The sequence below is a fragment of the Phacochoerus africanus genome, chromosome 8 (assembly GCF_016906955.1).
Source record: "Phacochoerus africanus isolate WHEZ1 chromosome 8, ROS_Pafr_v1, whole genome shotgun sequence".
Lineage (NCBI taxonomy): Eukaryota > Metazoa > Chordata > Mammalia > Artiodactyla > Suidae > Phacochoerus > Phacochoerus africanus.
Genome location: NC_062551.1, coordinates 136,454,572 through 136,470,488, shown reverse-complemented (window position 1 = coordinate 136,470,488; position 15,917 = coordinate 136,454,572). Strand labels below are relative to the sequence as shown.

At 40.7% G+C, this 15,917-nt stretch overlaps 1 protein-coding gene across 2 annotated transcripts in view; it reads left to right on the top strand.

The window, feature by feature from the left end:
- ST6GALNAC3 (ST6 N-acetylgalactosaminide alpha-2,6-sialyltransferase 3) overlaps window positions 1–15,917 on the top strand; it is a 576,243-nt gene that overhangs the window by 235,498 nt on the left and 324,828 nt on the right. The gene's annotated exons all lie outside the window — the stretch shown is intronic.

Sequence of the window (15,917 nt, the reverse complement as noted above, 5' to 3'; positions counted from 1 at the left end):
GCTGAGGGCTAGGCTGGACAGATCGTCAGAGGTCAGATCATAAAGGGGCTTTTGTATCATGCTAAGCCACTTGGACTCCATCTCACCATATAGACAACTTCCTCTCGCCGAAACAGAAAAAGGACAAGCCTAGAATTAAAGTGGTTGAAACAACCTAGCTTGGCTTGTGGAGTTCTTAACTACATGGAAAGAAGAAGAAATCTACTAAAAATGCATTTGAACACCAAAGAAATCTACTAAAAATGCATTTGAACACCAAAGAAATGATACATATTGAATGAGAATCTTTACGATTGATGGATAATGGGGAGGTGAGAGTTCTAGTGAAATATACCATTAGGAAGCATCTCAAATCAAATCCCAAAGGAGCATGTGGTGCGGAAATGTTACAGGCAAATTTTGTCCCTTACACAGCAAGTTCTAAAGCCACCAAGACAAGGCTCAGAGTGCCTGGACCCCAAATAGATACTTACCTTTTCCCCTGAAAGTCAGCATGAATATTTGATTAACATCTCCCTTTCCATGAAGGGGCCCTCTCTCAGTGGGAGTGGTACCTGGTATCTCTCAGCAGAACAGAACTATTTGTTTTCTTAAGGATTTCTTTCTATCCTGGAGGTAGATTCTAAAAGCTCCTAAAGTATTTTGATTTTGAAATTCTCACAAAAGTATTTTTTCTCTCTCAGTAATTCAATATAAAAGGCAATAAAAGTGATATATTCATAAGTATTCAGGACCTGCTATCAGGGCCACATGGGAATAAACTATCTTGCCACTCGCTCATCCCACAGGAGAAAAGCATCGCATTTCACATACAGGAAATATTGCATGTGTTTGCCTCCATTTTGCTCCTATTGTCTGCTCTGTTGAAAGGCAGATTTTTTTTGCAGATAAAAGCTGCCCTGTCTTGCTGAACTGCTCATCTATTTTGCTCAGGAAGAAAAGGCTTTGTTAAAATCAGGAGCAAAGCCTGATTTGCAAAACATCACCTAAAAATAACAAAACGCAGGAAAATGTCAAAATATGCTGACTATGGACCAACTTTGTGCTTTGGAAAATTACCCAACAAATTTGGCAACTACTGTTTTTTAAATGAGCAGGAATTATGGGTTTTCCAGGCACCATCTTACCAATTGGCAGTTAGGTGCTTAAGAGCAAACGAGGGGAGGGTGTGGAGGTGGCCTTGTTCTTGCTGCTGAGCGAGGCCCTTAGATCTGTGGCTGGAGAAGATGAACTGGGCCACGCTCACTCGGGCCTCCAAAAATCTTCCCAGGTTACTCATGTGTTTTGGATGTTTGTTTACATGAGGCTTCTGGCTTGGCTGCTTTTGCCAATGGGGAAACATTGGTGAACAGGACAGGTAGAGCTTCTGCTTTTCAAGAGCTCACAATCCCTTGGGGATGGAGGTATTAAGCCAGTCTTTGCAACAGTGCACAGAGACATATAGTAAATGGAAGGTTCAGTGTTGGGGAGATGGGGGCAGTAAGCCCTTGAGGAGTTGTGAAAATTCAATCCCTGGGACCCAATTCTGCAAAGGCATACCCACCTAGGTTGGGTCTTGGGCACTGGCACTGAGATTTTGGTTAAAATATTAAGATCTAGCCCAAGCTTGCTTCCCATCAACTGAATCTGTTTCTAAATTTGGGGAAATGGCCTTTGTTTCTTCACAACTATTTATTGGTAATTTTTTTTCCTGGAACTACCTTGGTATATGCTTTTATGATAATGTTTACTGAATAAATCTGAATATTTGGCTTATAGAACTAACAAATAGTCTCCAGAGAAATCTCATCTTTATGCAGTCGCATATAAGATACAAAACCAGATAAATATACATAGAATTGAAAATGTTCAGACTCTTCTTTGCTTTGATTTCAGGTTTTCAACAAAATAACTCAGTGGACATTTAAAGTTCTTATTGTGAGTACCAGGGCTTATCGGAAGTGGTTTGACCAGGTGTGTTAACCCCTCATTGTCCACATACATATGAAAGACTGAACCTGATCCTGTTCTGTACAATTGAGTGAAAATAAGTGGAAGCTTCTTGTCAGACAAGGGTTAAAGAGGAAATAATCTCTTTTGCTGCAAACTTTTTCTCAGCAGGTGCAAAATAGCTGCAATCAGGTAGGCTTTGGTAAATGGCAGCTGCTATCTACCAAGTTTAAAGATCACAAATTCTCACCCCATTTCTATTTCAATTACATAGACACCAGTTTCAATTTTTGAGTGTCTGAAGGCATGCCTAACTCTGTGATAAGAAACGGGCCTGGACACAGACTGGGTCCAAGTACAGAGCTGTGCTATGAATCTTCCTTGAAGCAGCACCCGCTCTGACCAGTAGGGGTCCCTGGTCATCATTATAGTGCCATTAGACTTGAGACCCAGCTAGATTCCTAAAACATTCCATTGTACAGATGAGGAAATTGAGGCCTAGAGAGGATAAAAATCTTACTCATGTTTACGTGGGTCATAGACCTATCAAGGTACAGCCTCTGGACTTAAGCTGATACCTGTTTTGCGCCACAGAGATAAATATGCCAGGTCTCATTGATTAGTATCACTACTGCCTGGAGCATGGTATTGAAAGGGTTCTGAATTAGCATCCTCACTGAGGGAAAAAATGGTACTACAGTTGATTAGTAATGTCTGTCTGGGGAGAGTACGGGGGGCATGGTGTGCTGTGTATTTGCTGAATTTGGTTGAATGATGAAGGTTGACTGGTAATCAAATAATTACCACATAATGTGATTATTACCACATGATTTATTCTTATGCTTCAGAATAAAGTGCTCTAAAATCTTTGTGGAGGGTTAGGGCTATTGCAGAAGAGATGGTCTTTGGATTTGGTCTTAAAGAATTAGTACAGTTTTCTGACAGAGAAAGAAGACATTCCATGAAGGAAGGATAGCTTGCACAGGAGACCCAATATGTAGAGAAAAGAAGGACATTAATGATCATTGATTGACTGTTACCCTGCGCAGTCCTAAGCTCGGTCCTTTATTTATCTTATTATTGAATTTTCATAATGACTATGAGTTTATAGATGAAAAGTAGAGACAAAGAAAATTAAGATGCCCTGGGTCATATAGCTACTAAGTAGAGCTGAAATTTTAATTACTGGGGCTCCAAAGTAACTTTAGTGGTAGGTACTCAGAGGCACAGTATAGGTGAAGTAGAGAAGGTTGGAGGGGGGAGGAAATTATAAATTGGGGTTTGGACTGTTCAATTTGAGTTACCTCAGACATCCAAATAGAGGTAGCTAGTAGGCTATTGGAAATATGGCATTGACTGATCAGGTTATGATTAAAAAATATATCAAAGACTTACTGATGACAGATCGTGTGCATGTACTTCTAGGCTTCTGCTTAACAGTGGAGATCTTTCTGCCTCTGCTATTTTAGCACAGAAGATTATGTGATAAACTAATATGCTTTATGTTTTATGAGTGATTCAAATGACTGTCAATACAATATTAAATCTAGAATTGATAGGGAAACTTTCTTACTTAGAAATTCAAGTGTTCTTAGCACAATACTGTTTATTATTATCTTGAGATCTGAGCTCTGGCAAAAATACTTGTGTTCAGCAAAAGACTGTTTAATATGTGTGTGTTCGACTTCGAACTGCAAAAGGATTCTTTATAAAGAGATGTTGGGAGGTGCAACAATTGATATTTGTGCGTGGGGCTGGGACGCCTTATGCATGTATGTGCAAGATAGTGTAACCATTTTCAAAAAAAGGTGCTTTTTGTTTTTTTAACTTGTGCAGTCCTGACAAGAAGAAAAGAAAAGAAAAAAAAAAACCAAAGGGTGTTTACATTGTTGATTTCTAATGTCTTGGCAAACCACAAGACTCTGTCATCCTTTCTTTATGGATTTGTGGTTATACTTCCTTTAGGGTTTAGGATAAGGGACAGGTGTTTAAGACAGTTCAAGCTGATTTTCTCTGTTCCTTAGGATGAGGATGGTGGTGGCGGTGATGGTGGCGGTAGTGACGACGACGACCACTACGATGACACTACTGCCAATTTTCATTTATTTAAACATAGTTTCCTATTTTTTCCACATGTCTGAGAATGAGGTGTGTCTGATACACAATATCTTGCAGTCATTATTTGCCTACGACAAAGTTAAGTTCTTCCAGATAGGGTCTGTGTTGTTTCAGGTGATCCCCTGGGAATCACCACTTTACATAGACTTATTTGCTGAGTTCTTCCTTGAATCACACTAGTCGTAAGAACTTGTATCAAAAACCTGCTTGAGTACCTGATGGTAGTTCACATTCTCAGGGGAGGTTATTTTTCCTTTCTCTCGTCTTGCTGTGCCTTACTGGACGGCATCTTTATTTCCGGAATATTCTAACTTTAACAGAGCAGTATTTATTTATGTATGTGTATGTATATGTATTATGTATTTATGTATGTATGCATGTATGTATTGTCTTTTTTGGGCCATACCTGAGGTGTTAGGAAATTCCCAGACTGGCCTCTGCCAGAGCCACAGCAACTCAGGATCCGAGCCGCGTCTGTGACCTACACCACAGCTCATGGCGACACCGGATCCATAACCCACTGAGCGAGGCCAGAGATCGAACCTGCATCCTCATGGACGCTAGTCATATTCCTTTCCACTGAGCCACGATGGGAACTCCAAGGGAGTAGCATTTTAGTGTCTTAGCTTTTTGCAGAAGTCTCTAATTAGACCCCCACTTTGTTCTCCCCTCATACCGTATTTAGAGCAACCACGTGATGAATAATTGATGTCTTAGATCTGATGAAGTCCGCTAACAATAAAAGCTAATATGTGCTGAGCACTTTCCATTTCCCAGGCGGTGCTGTAAGGCCCTTTATATGTAGTAACTCGTTTAAACCTCGAACAGTCATAGTAGGTAGATACTATTGTTTCCCCAGTTCCAGGTAAGAGAACAGAAGCAAAGCAGGTTAAGCAATGTGCCCAAGGTTACATCTATTGGCTCATTTAGTGGAACTTGACCACCCTGCGTCTACAGATAGGCTGCTGGTGAGAATCCAATTTCATCTCTATAAATTCCTGGCACAGTACCTGATACTTGCTGAGCACACAGCAAACAGTTGCAAATTCATCCTCTCTGAAAATGGGCCATTGTCCTTATTAGAAGGACGAGCTCTCCTTTTGTTATCCACTTCTCATGCCATGATGCTGGATTCTAGCTTTAAGTGTTCTCCTCAGACAAGAATTGGTTTTCTAAAAACTGGGAATTCTTGTTAGTCTTTTCATTGTGTGCTGTATAAAGGATGTTGCTGTAAGCAGATTTCCTGCAGTTCAGATCTGCAAGTTCTATCAAGAACTTCAAAGCAATGCTCAGTGAAGAGTCCAGTTTAACAAATATTCACTTTACATTCCCCTTCCTAATCCTCTTCCCTCATCTCCCCTCCACACTCTCATTGAATCTACACAGAACTCTCCAAGTGAAGAGAATTAAGAGAAAGAAAGAAAAGAATAATTTGGAGGCTTTCCTTCTCATGGAGAAACATATTTTCTTAATGATCCTCAACTAAAAAAAGTTATTGGATGACTTAGCACTTATATTTAGAAGAGGATAACTTTCAATCCCTTCATCCTTCCTTCTTTTTCGTCTTTCACAAATACATACTGTCTTCTAAATTCAAGACACTGTGATGCTGCCTGTATGACACACCCTCACACCATGCACCAAAATAAACTCCAAATGGCTGAAAGACTTAAATATATAACAAGACACCATCAAACTCCTAGAAGAGAACATAGGCAAAACATTCTCTGACATCAACCTTACAAATGTTTTCTCAGGTCAGTCTCCCAAAGCAACAGAAATCAAAGCAAAAATAAACCACTGGGACCTAATCAAACTGACAAGCTTTGGCACAGCAAAGGAAACCAAAAAGAAAACAAAAAGACAACGTACAGAATGGGAGAAAATAGTTTCAAATGATGCAGCCGACAAGTGTTAATCTCTAAAATATACAAACAGCTTATACAACTCAACAGCAAAAAAGCCAACAACCCAGTTGCAAAATGGGCAAGAGACCTGAGTAGACATTTCTCCAAGGAAGATATACAGATGGCCAAGAAAAACTTGAAACAATGCTCAACATCACTGATTATTAGAGAAATGCAAATCAAACTACCGTGAGCTACCACCTCACACCAGTCAGAATGGCCATCATTAATAAGTCCACAAATAACAAATGCTGGAGGGGTGGGGAGAAAAGGGAACCTTCCTGCACTATTGGTGGGAATGTAAGCTGGTACAACCACTATGCAGAACAGTATGGAGGTACCTTAGAAATCTATACATAGAACTACCATATGATCCAGCAATCCCACTCTTGGGCATAAATGCAGACAAAACTTTCCTTAAAAAAGACACATGCACCTGCATGTTTACTGCAGCACTATTCACAATAGCCAAGACATGGAATCAACCCAAATGTCCACTGATATATGATTGGATTAGGAAGGTGTGGTATATATACACAAAGGAATACTTTGTGTATATATACCACAAAGAACACAATAATGCCATTTGCAGCAACATGGATGGAACTAGAGATTCTCATCCTGAGTGAAGTAAGTCAGAAAGAGAAAGACAAATACCATATGATACCACTTATATCTCGAATCTAGTTTTCCTTTCCACAGAAAAGAAAATCATGGACTTGGAGAATAGACTTGTTAGGGTTAGGGTTAGGGTTGCCAAGGGGGAAGGGGAGGGAGTGGGAGGGACTTGGAGCTTGGGGTAAATAGATGCAGAATGTAGCCTTTGGGATGGATTAGCAATGAGATCCTGCTGTGTAGCACTGGGAACTCTGTCTAGTCACTTATGATGGAACACTTAATGTGAGAACAAAGAATGTATACGTGTATGTGTAACTGGGTCACCATGCTGTACAGTGGAAAAAAAATATATATAAGTAAATGATAAAAAAAAAAGTGCTATTTTTCACTTTGTTCATGTCCTCAAGGAATTTTTAAACAAAATTCTAGAGGAATTGTTCCCTCTCTCCCTTCCTCCCTCCCCACTCTCTTAATCTCTTTCTTCTATCTTCTTCTCTACCCACCTGACCGACCTCACCCTGATCCATGAATTGGAAACCAGGGAGAAATACAGAACTTCAGGCAGGACCCACCCTTTAAGCTGAGTTACATTTGAACTTGTAGAGATGGGGATGGTAGAAAACAGCAGGGCCCCAGGGAGGAGCAGCCCAGACAGAGTCATAGGCACTGGGTAGCCAAGGGGTGTTGGAGAATGGTGAGAAGTCCAGCTGGAAATACAGAGGGCATGAAAGGAGAAATGGGAGATGGGACTTTCAAGCATCCAACCTTTCCTTCTTACTTCACTGGCAATGTGGAGAATCATGTGAGGTGGTAGGTCTGAAAGTGCTCTAAAGGTGAGTGTTGTACAGTAATGCCATGTAGATGCACAGAGGAACAAGAGCACCTGGTTGGTGTCATCCTCATTGTCCTTATCCTTGTCATTCTCATCATTATCATGATGCTTCTGGACAGGATTCCCTCCCCAGTGACATTAGGACCAGCAGAATGTATCCTTGTGCTCCACTTTGGTGTCCTAAACACAATGAGTTGGATTCTTACAGACACATTCATCTCTTTAAGAGTGAAGGATGCCAATGCGATGTTTGCAGAAGCCAAATGAAGAGTATAAGGTGGCTGAGGATAAAACAAAAGCACCTGGTTGGTTTACCTAACTATCTTCATTGTCCCTGGTTATTAGTTAGTGCCTCTCTTCCCTCAGGGGAAAGCCAGGGGCATAGGGAGAAGACAATGGGTGGACCAGAACATATCTCTTCCCATAAGTACTAGGATTTAATGAAACATAAAGGATAACTTCAGGTCTCTCTGCCCCAATCTCTAATGTTTTCATCATGAGAACCAGCCTTTTGGATAAAGTTGTTCTGTCTATCTGTACAGCCACACTGAGAGACTTTGCTTGCTGCGCCCTTCATTCTATATATTCAGTATCCATCCTCTGCTCTATCTTGTGTTTCTGAAGAACTTTTTTTCCTGCTATATGAAAGGACATATGCTGAAGCAATACAATAAAGATGAAGAGGCAAAATGACATAAACTGGTTTTATATAATTTTATAAAACAAACTCATTGAATGTAGCCATGGTTGTTTTCTTTTGATGTTGTAGCAGATTGAAAATCAAATTAGGCCAGGAAACCTAAATATCCTCCTCAAATAACATAAGAAAAATGTGCAGGCATATTGAAAACTCATTGACATTTTTCATTATGGTTTTAAAATAAGTGCTAGAAAGTTCAGTGTGACCTCTCATCATGCCATCTGACACTCATATTGTTCACATTAACTTGAACTTTTCTATAGTGTTTGCAGCCTTAAGTCTCTGGGGAAAAAAAATCCCTGAAGAAATTGTGGCTACCTATACTTTTTCTCTAGGATTAGCTTTTTACATAGAATAACTTACAACAATGGTGCCCATGAGACCTCTGTTGCTTTGGTTTTTGCTTATTGAATTATAATCTTACTGGACTGTACCCATGTCTGAAGGTGACATGTTGACATGGCTCCGAATTCTTAAAGTAGATTACCATATTGAAGACGCTCTAATACTTTAAAAAATTAATTTTAATATTTTAATTTTATTTACTTATGTATGTATTATGTATTTAAAGAAACCATTACCCTTTTGCTGTTTGGCTGCATTGCCACTGAATAAAAAGATTATGAAATTGTGGAGCTGATAAAGGAAGATACCCATTCTGTCACATTGATTCCTATAAACTGCCTGCATTAAGACTCCATACTATTGATGACAAAGGGGACCTAATATTCTCTAGCAGGAGTGGAAGAATAATTGGTTTATTTTCTTTAGCAATAACCAATAGTACCCTGTAGGGTTTTTTTTAAATTTTTAATGATTTTTGTTTTTTTCCATTATGGTTGGTTTACAGTGTTCTGTCAGTTTTCTACTATATAGCAAGGTGACCCAGTCACACATACATATATACATTCTTTTTTTTTTTGTCCTTTTTTTTTTGTCATTGTTGTTTTTGTTGTTGCTATTTCTTGGGCCGCTCCCTCGGCATATGAAGGTTCCCAGGCTAGGGGTTGAATCGGAGCTGTAGCCACCGGCCTACGCCAGAGCCACAGCAACGCGGGATCCGAGCCGCGTCTGCAACCTACACCACAGCTCACGGCAACGCCGGATCATTAACCCACTGAGCAAGGGCAGGGACCGAACCCGCAACCTCATGGTTCCCAGTCGGATTCGTTAACCACTGTGCCACGACAGGAACTCCCATTCTTTTTTTTTAAATACTAGGAGTAAAGCCAGAATTAAAGTTGTCCACTGATTACTGATTTAGAAATAAACGTAATTACCATGCTTCAGATCAGCCTCTTAATTTTCCATATGAATTATGTATTTCATTTATTGAGAAAAATCTATTACAAAATCTGCTTATGGCTAATACAAATTTTTAAAATTTCTGAACCAGTCCTATAAGAATATTCCCTTTGGTATGAGTAACAGTTAACAATGTAGTTAATCCATATACTAAAACAGAGGCTCTGGAGTCAGAATATCTGACTGAGTTCAATACCTTTCTTTACTATTTCCTTGCTCTGTGACCTTGGGCAAGTTAACTCAACTTCTCTATATCTCTATCTCTTCATCTGGAAAATAGAGATTACAGAAATATTTCTCCAACTAATAGCACTCATTAAATACGATCTTCTGTTAAGCCTCTGATGATTATTCATACATATCTGCTATATCTAGACTTTATTCCCAGCACCCCTACTAGGAAAAGAAAAGCCAGTTTCTGAAAGTAACAATTGCAGTTTTTATATTGAGAATTGAATGTCCATTACTGATATCTGAAGAAGTGGTCCATTGTTGGCTTTTGTCATTGTCTTTCCTAAAGGGTCTTTTCCACCTCTCCATTCAGTGACCATACCATCTCCAAAGAGAGCTGTCCACAGTCAAGTCTGACCCTCTCTCCCACACTGAAGTCTACACTCTTTGGCATGATATGTAAGACTCTGAAATCAGATCCCTGCCTGCCCCTCTAGCTTCACTTGCTCTGCCTTCTTCAAAGTCTGCTCTCAAAATGTATTGCTTTTACTGATCGAATTTTCTTCATCAGCCTCCTGGATTCTGAAATGCTGCTTCTTCTCCCATGTTGACCTTTGTGGACATTCACAACTCTCTTCTTGATGACCTCACTGAGTCTATTACCAGCCAGGCTGCCCGAGGCTGCCCTTGATAAGCTCCTGTGTGGACTCTAGGATTGTCCACCTTTTTAAACCCTCCTTTTCTTATACCCCCAACAAATGAGTGAGATTTTCTCCAGAGTTCACCATAGTTTAACTAGCAGGATCCAAAGAGTTGATTCAATAAATAAAATAAAACAGATGAAGATTTTATTTATATATGCTGAGCTTTGCTAATTCATCCTTATATGCATGGGAAGAAGCTTTACTGTATTCAGGGAGAACCAAGTTTGGAGCTTGGCCAATGGCATAAGGTAGATTTCAATGAAGACACAACTCTTTATGTGGGAAAAGAAATTGTATTTGCTAAGGTCCCAAATAAGCAATGGGTAGGGTCTTAGTGTGTGAGGTCTCTGAGCACTGATATAAATAATACAGTTGATACTGTGTTTTCATATTTATTATTGAGTAAATGATAGCATATGTACAAAAATGGACCATTTTACATTGTAAGCCACTAATACAGTCATTAAATGTTTGCATTTGGAGTTCCCACTGTAGCACAGTCGGTTAGAATCTGATTGCAGTGGCTTGGGTCTCTGTGGAAGTGTGGGTTCAATCCCCTATTAAAGGATCCAGATTCAATCTCTGGCCTGGGAACTTTCAGATGCTGTGGGTGGAGCCATTAAAAAAGTACTATTTAAGCCAAAAATTATACCTTTATATAGTGGTTATCATTTATGAAAAAGAAACCAAAAAATCTAGCAACTAACTTAAAAATTAGAAAATCCATTCTGTGGCTAAAGGCTGTGGTAAAAAGAATAAAAATATAAAAATGTTAATATAGGCTGCAGATTTGCTATGTGCAAATCCCTGCATTTGGGTGTTCCCATTGGGACTCAGTAGTAACAAACCTGACTGGTATCCGTGAGGACGAGGATTCAATCCCTGGTCTTGCTCAGTGGGTTAAGGATCTGGCATTGCCGTGAGCCCTGGTTTAGGTTGAAGACGCTGCTCTGATCCCGAGTTGCTGTGGCTGTGGTGTAGGCCGACAGCTAGAGCTCGGATTCGACCTCTGGCCTGGGAACATCCATATGTCGAGAGTGCAGCCCTTACAAAAAAAAAAAAAAAGACAAATTTCTGCATTTGTTTTCTCCCTAAATCCTGAATTCTCAGTGGGTTTTATTTTGAAATAGGTATTTCTGCTGCAAAGTCTGATAAATGATATTCCTACTCCAAAGAGTGAGCAACTGGAATGCCATATTTTTGATGCATATTTTTGCAGCACAGAGGGGATTAAATTCCAAATGTCTCAGTTGCTAAAGGCCCCTTCAGACTAGTCTGAAAGAAGGCAGAAGCTTTCCCTAAAGCAATTCATCAGATCTATTTGGGCACCGTGACATTCTCTCAGAGCTTCTGTGGATGAGTTGCACTGAGTAGTTCAAGGGTTTGCAGCTGCTTGGGATATTTAAGAAAAAGATCTCTCAGTTCTTATCATGTGTTCACATGGGCTGGCCAATGCCCACCATAGCTAATGTCCACCAAGGTTCTCACAATTTGTACTCATATCGCAATGGTGACAGCTTCCATTTTTTGAGGGCTCACTGTGTGCCCAGAAATGTGCACTGTTTTTTTCCACCCATTGTATCATTTAATGTTCACGCTTCTCCTCTTAGGAGAATGACTTACTAAATTCACCTCTGGTTTCTGCAGTACAAAAAGTTTGTCTAACTAAATCTTATGTATTATAAACTTGACAAATACTTACTGTTGCTTCTTCCTACCGTATTGTTGGTTGTTGAATCTTGGGGGTGCTGTGATTGCTTCAATAACGGCAGCAGTGACCACTTCCATAAACAAACTGCTAGACATAGAACACCTGTGTGAAAAAGTAGAGTCCCATTTGCTGAGCATTGATGGACTCAAAACAATGAAAGAATAAGCTATGAAGGGGATAAGCTTAAGTCAAACCGCTGGAAAGAAGATGTGGTGTGTTAAATGGCAGTTTGGAATAAAATGAAGCGATGGAGACATTTTTCACTTCATTGGAAAGTGAAGAATGCGTCAGACTTATAAAACAGCACTTCTATGCGTTTATCCTTTCATTATGTAAGGTAGATGGGACAGAGAGTTGCATTTGACTTCATACATTTGGCTTACTATTTTTTGTTAGGATTTAAACCTTGGCTACTTCGCAGCATATCTTCCACGTCTACAGTCTATATATTCTTCTTACCAAATGACTTGCGCATTTCTGACCAAATGAAGGCCTTTCAAATACTTCTCTGCCTTTAGTTTTGCTATTCCCTCCCAACTCCACTTGTCACACTCCTCCTCCTTCTTCAGGACTCCATTTGAACATCACCCCCTCAGACAAGCACTGTCCCAAGCACAACCCACCTCCCCTTCCTCTTCACGGCCCCAGGGCCCTATGCGTAGTTCCATCACCTTATCTGGTATTCATTCAGTTTTCTTGCCAGGTGAACTAAGTTGTGACTCTTCAGAAGCGTGCTTTGCCTCTCTTAAAGGTTTTTTTTTTTTTTTCCTCTTTTTCAGCCCCTCTCCAAGTCTGTACAGAGAGGGGACTCCATGAATAGTTGTGGCTTGAAGGAGTGGATGTATTCATATATATCATGGATATTGGTACTTTGTTACTTCCCCAACTCACACATTCTTACACAAATGCACATATACATTCTCACTGCATTCTGGTGTGTGCAACCTCATCCATGCTTCTCGTTGCATCTGATTGAAGCTCAAGGTCAAGATCTGGCAGAAGTGACTTCTAGAAGAATGCACTTCGTGTTGAAGGTGCTTGACATTAGACTTCGTCTAATGAAATTTCAAGGTAGTTTTATATCAGCCCTATGAGAATACGCTCATGTTAAACAAGAATATGGAAACATGAAGGAAGGCAACGAATCAGGTTCAGACAATACAACAGAAATGGGGCTGGAAGCCAGAGCTGTGAAAGGAGCCCATCTGCCCACCATAGACTGTGATTCCAGGTCCAGCACAGACTTCCATTCCGTTCCTCTGGCTTCCATTCCCCGTTTGCACCTTTCATGCTCTCTGTGCTCATTGCTTGGTCCCCTTTGATAGAACATGGGAGGCCGACATGGATTACTAGGGAACAGCCTTTTACAACTGTGAGTTCAATCCACTTTGAAGTGTCTCTCAAAATGACTGATTTCTTTTCCTCTTGTGGATGCGTTACGTGTGTGTTGCTACACAAGATCCGTGAATTCAGAACTGCCCTCCACACTTTTGTCCCCAAGCCCCCAGCCATGTGATGCCGTGCAGCAGCTAAGAGAAGGAGAGGGCCATACTGTGTCTGGAATAGACAAAGGCACAAATCCCATCTGGGTCTCCTTCAAAGCAAGCTGCTGTTGTGCAGCGGGCTACCGGATGTCGATAAAAAAGGTTCTTACCTGTTTACTTAATGGGTGACTGGCCCCTTTGCTTTTATTTAGCCATCTGTTCTGGTCTGTGTCCCTTTAAACTTGTAAGATCCATCACCTCATTTAAGCTGTTACCTTGACACATTGCGATGTTGTGGACATAATGATTCCACAGAGGAGCAAATTAAAACAGTTTTTCATGATTAGAAGGTTAAATGAGGTAAGGCTGTGGCAGTTAGTGGTGAGATAAGGGGTTTTGAGGAGGCAGAACTCAAGGGACTTTCAGGTGATTGGAAAATTAGGTTGGCTAGACAGGGGAATGGATGGGGCTTTTACAAATTACAGGAGCTCAGCAGGAGCAAAGACTTCCTTTGGATGTCTCTGACTTTGTGGCCTCGTTCTGCTGCCCTTACAGTGACTCTGACCATGGGCCCCGGGAGGATACAGGGGACGGCTTTGGGTTTCTGTTCTCCTTGGGAAAGACCAAAAAGAAACTGATTCCACCAGAAGTGGTGAGCTAAAAACTCAACAGCACCAACAACAAAGACTCAGTCGTTCCCGGAAAGTTGTGTTGCTTTCTTTTAGTTTGAAGAAGGATCAGGGGCCAAGCCAAGCCCAGCTTCAGGAAGGAATATGTCATTGTGTCTTCACCCTGGAGACAAGGCAGAGTTGTTCCTGACATCTGCCCTCAGCTCTGCTTCTTCTTTTTTTTTTTCTTCTTAGGGCCACACAAGTGGCATATGGAAGTTCCCAGGCTAGGGGTCAAATTGGAGCTGCAGCTGCCGGCCTACACCACAGCCAGAGCAACTCGGGATCCAAGCCGCATCTGTGACCTATACTGCAGCTCAAGGCAATGCCAGATCCTTAACTTACTGAGTGAGGCCAAGGATCGAACCTGCGTCCTTATGGATGCTAATCAGATTCCTTACTGCTGAGCCACGATGGGAACTCCCTGCTCGTTCTTCTTGCTCTAGACTTGGCTTTTTGCCTGACCCCTTGAAGACTCCATCCAGATGACCCAGCAAGTCCCTGAAAATGAGGGTTTAGAAAGCCAAAGGCTTTGTCTTCCTAATCTTAAATCAGTTCCTGCCCTGACCACCTTGGTTTCTCCTGACATGATCAGCATTACTTAAGCTACCTAGATTCAGAATCTCAGATACCTCTAAATTTTCCGTCCACCTCTTATATCCACTGGGTAGCCAAGTTCTCTCTCTTCCATCTAAATTGAGTCTCTCGTGTCTTTTCTCACCTTTCTGCTTCCCCAGCCACTGCTCTAGTTTCCATCCCTCATTACCTCTGACCTAGCCAATTGGAATACTCTCCTAACTAGTTGCTGGTTACCTTTCATTCCTCCCTGCTTCAAAGCTTCTTAAACACTAGCATTTTATTATAACTTACGGCAATCACATTTCAAAAATTAAACAAACAAACAAAAATCTCTTTTGGTTTTGTGTCATTTAACAAATTCAGTAGAGACTTCTCAGCTTGGTGTCTGAGATAGTCCATAAGGTTACTATTTGTATTTTTGGCTTTTTCTTCTATAAAGAAGAAGAAAACAAAGTGTTGTGTGCTATGAATAACTTCATTGCTTCTCACCTCCTCACCCTGTTCCCTTTTTCTAGAAAGCTCCACCCACACATCTCTATCAATTAAAACATATGCATTTTATCAAGTTCAATCTCAATACACATCTCCTTTCTCCATCCCCTTCAGATACAGTTGCTTCTACTATGATTTGATGACAACATATTTTGGGGTTGTTCTTATGCTTCTTGATGTGGATTTTTTTTTCTACACTATTAGTTTTTTGAATCTTACTTTTGCAGGTTCTTTTGCACAGACACAGTTTGTTGCCCATAGACCATGCTAGATAAAGAAACAGAATAATGATTCATAATGAGACTGGGTCTACAAGAATGTGAAAAATCTAATTCTTCTTTGAATCCAGTGCTTGTTAAGTGACTGCAGTACATAAGGTAGTGTGTTAAGGACCTGGGGTACACAGAGAAGCATGGAACAGTACTTCCCAGTTCTCCAGGGTCGCAAAATTACATGGACGAAAAGTCACATGAGGAATTCATCATACCACGAAAAACTTACAGCAGTAGGTGTGCCTTCAAGGAGTGTGTATGAAAGTAGCAGGACTTCTTACCTCTATTAGAGTAGATAGGTTGGGGGTGAGGGGATAGATGGTGGGGAGAGAACTGAGCAGATAGGAATGGCTTCCTGCAGGTGGGAATATCTGATTTGGGTTTTGAAAAGTGACTAGGCATCATCAAGGAGAATGGGAAGGTAAGG